The 3,375-nt window shown below is 37.9% G+C and overlaps 1 long non-coding RNA gene across 1 annotated transcript in view; it reads left to right on the top strand.

Annotated features, from left to right (window-relative positions):
* The first annotated feature begins 963 nt into the window (after positions 1 to 963).
* Positions 964 to 3,375, top strand: part of LOC111552619 — a 6,899-nt gene continuing 4,487 nt past the window's right edge. Inside the window, exon 1 of the long non-coding RNA XR_002734683.2 lies at positions 964 to 1,272. This is a non-coding gene — a long non-coding RNA (uncharacterized LOC111552619). The remainder of the gene's footprint in view (positions 1,273 to 3,375) is intronic.

Below are 3,375 nucleotides of genomic sequence, written 5' to 3'. Positions count from 1 at the left end.
AAGAAAAATGTGTTTCCTAGTAGGTCTCCCTGCTTTCGCTCTGCCTCCACCACCAGGAGTCTCTGCACCCAGTTATCTTTCTAAGGGGTGTGCCATCCATTACTCCCCAAGCAAAACCTCTCTGTGCCCTCCAATGCAGCTAGACCGAGGCCTGTGATGTCAGCATGGTCAGATCCCTGCAACCTCAGCTTGTGTTCACGGCACATTGTGCTTGTGCTACCCTGGCCTTCTCTCTGCTGTATGAACACACTAAGCTTTAACCCGTCCCATTGTCTTGGAGGGGTAAATTCTCCCAGATCTTCAGGTTTCTTTGTGTCATTCAGTCTCACTCAGCTCAAAGGGCACTTCCTCTGGGCTGCCCCACCCCCACCAGACACCCAAACTAAATGCAAAACGCTCCTCACTATTTCCCGTCACCCATCACCCTAATCGGATGCCTTTGCAACATGTATCACTATCTGTATCACTGCTCATTTTTTCATTGTTCATGTTTATTGTTTGCATCCAATCACTGGAGAGGAAGCTGCAGGAAGGCTGGGATTTGTCTCCATTTCCAGGGTCTAGAACATAATTGGTTCATAGTTGATACAGAAAAAAAAATTGAAAACAAATACATATTGAAACAAAAAATTTGAAAACAAAGATGTATTGAAGGAAATTGGAAAATGCAGGATAGTATAAAATGCAAATAAAAATCACCCATAACTCCTCGATCTGGTATCACTTTTGTTAACATTTTTTAGGATTTCTTTTTTTCAGGTCTCTTTTCTGTTTATACACATATGCTATTCAGTATGCATTTAATAAAATTGAGACGATGCTAAATTATGGTTTGTCTCTTGCTTTTTTCCACTTACTATATGGTATTTGCATGTGTTAGGAAATAATGTCTTTAAGTGTTGTTTTAAGTGTTGCAGAGTATTTCATATACATTTTTCAAAATTAAGCATTTCCCTGTTGTTAGACCCTGATAATTTAATTTTTTCTTTTTTCTAATTGATCTGTCCTCTCCAAACCATTCTAATAGCACTTGGCTTGTATGATACTTGTAACTGTTCCTAGCTTTGAGTAGTTGTGTAAAAGACGTTCATTTCTTTCGGGGAAATACCAATAGACCCGTCCTTAATTTTGTACGTTTTCTGTGGTCTCTTTCAGTGGGGATTGACTTGGTTGATGACCCAGTTATTAAGTCAAAGATATGTGGTTAGCCACGAGTTGAGTTTCTAACATTTCCTGGTTGAAAGATAAACTAACATGAATGGAGGGATAGAGGTAAGTCCTAATCACATCTAATGCAGACTTTTAACCAGGAGTATTTTCCTGTTGAAATTAATCAACACTCAGGAACAGAAAAGTAAAGAGTTTCCAAATCCTTGTAGAATTATAAAATCTTAGCAAACTGAAAGGAATATTAAAGGTAACTAACTAACTCCCTCACTTTAAATAAGCAGGAAACTGAAACAGAAGGGGGCACAATCTTGTCCAGAGTCCTATAGCAAGTAATGGTGGAGCCAGCCCAAGAAGAGACAGCAAAGCTCTTCACACCTCAGGCCAGAGTAATATCCATACAGATGAACTGAGATTTTGCTGCATAATAAATTTCAGGCTGTAGGTGACCAAGATAAAAGACAAAAATTTAAATTATAATGTCTTACAGAAATCTATTGAGGAAGAATTGTAGTTGATTGTCCAATTATTAAGCTCACTTAATTGGTATACCCTTCATCCTAGTCTCCAAATTTTTCTGAAGATGCACCCCATTAGTAAACATTTGTTAACACACCCTTAGTATCTGTGTATGCATTATGCCCAGATTATACACATACCACTGTGATAATATACTACGTATATATTTAAACATACAAAAATAAACGTTTTACCAGAAGGAAGAAAAACAAAACAAATAGTTGTTTTATTATTTTTCCTTTATGTCAATAAGTTGTGTTTTCTGCTCCCTGAGGAGCCTGCAACACATTTTGGAAACTGCCGCTCAACATCATTCTTTTTCACACAAAGGGTTATTAGTGAGCCGTGAAATCAGATCAGCAAGTTGTAGCCACCATATTTTAAATGAATTGTCATACAACAGATAAAAAATAATAAGTGGATTACAGGTGATAAGAATGGCTGTTGTATTTACACCCACCTAGATAGATGGCATAGCCTGCTACACACCTAGACTACGTGGGATAGCCTATTGCTCCCAGGCCACAAATCTGTACAGCATGGTACTGTCCTGAACACTGTAGACAATTATAACACAATGGTAAGTACTTGTGTAGCTAAACATATGTAGACAAAGAAAACGCACAGCAGAAATATAGAATAAAAGATTAAATATGGTACATCTTTACAGGGCACTTACCATCAGGACAGCTTGCTAGTCTGTAAGTTGCTCTGGGTGAGTCACTGAGTGAGTGTGAAGGCCTAGGGCATTACTGTACGCTGCTGAAAGCTTTATAAACACTGTACTAAATGTGTACACTAAATTTGTACACTAAACTTATAAAGAAATATTTTCCTTTCTTCAATAACAAATGAAACTTAGCTTATTGTAACATTTTTACTTTATAAACTTTTTGACTTTTTAAAAATTTTTGACTCTTTTGTAGTAACACTTAGTTTAAAACACAAATTGCTTTGTGTTGTACAAAAACACATTGTGCAGCTGTACAAAAGTATGTTATTTCCTTATATCGTTATTCTATATATATATATATATATTTTTTTTTTTTTTTTTTTTTTACTTTTAAAATTTTGGGTTAAAAACTAAGACACAACCACACACATTAGTCTAGACCTACACAGGGTCATGATCATCAAGATATCATGAGGCGATAGGAATTTTTCAACTCCATCATAATCTTATGGAGCCACCATAGTATATGTGGCCCATTGTTGACTGAAACGTCATTATGCCATGCATGACTGTACTTGTGGGAATGAGTGTATGTGTGGTTTGCATGGGGGGAGGTGGCATACTGGGTGACTCTGCAAAGTGCAAATCCACCCAAATCAGCAATTTGATATTCGTATATTACTGCCATAATCTCTAACCTCACCACCCATCTTCAAATTTAATCCACACGACATCCCTATGATAAAGATATTCCTACATACATCATGTAAGTGATCAAACTGCGGCATAGGTTAAATAACTTGCCCAAGTTTATATGGCCTGGTACAGGCAGGATTTAGGCAGCTGAATCCACAGGTGCTGCTGAACGACCAGGAGACCTGCTGCCCAAGTAACTGCAAAGTGGGCACCGAGGACTATTGAGGACCACAGGTCGAGTCCCACCTCTGCCAACCTAGTTTGTTAGCCCTCCCTTCCTTCCTTCCTTCCTTCCTTCCTTCCTTCCTTCCTTCCTTCCT

The sequence above is a fragment of the Piliocolobus tephrosceles genome, chromosome 4 (genome assembly GCF_002776525.5).
Source record: "Piliocolobus tephrosceles isolate RC106 chromosome 4, ASM277652v3, whole genome shotgun sequence".
Lineage (NCBI taxonomy): Eukaryota > Metazoa > Chordata > Mammalia > Primates > Cercopithecidae > Piliocolobus > Piliocolobus tephrosceles.
Note: the sequence above shows the minus strand (reverse complement) of the source record. Positions and strands in the feature narration are given on the sequence as shown.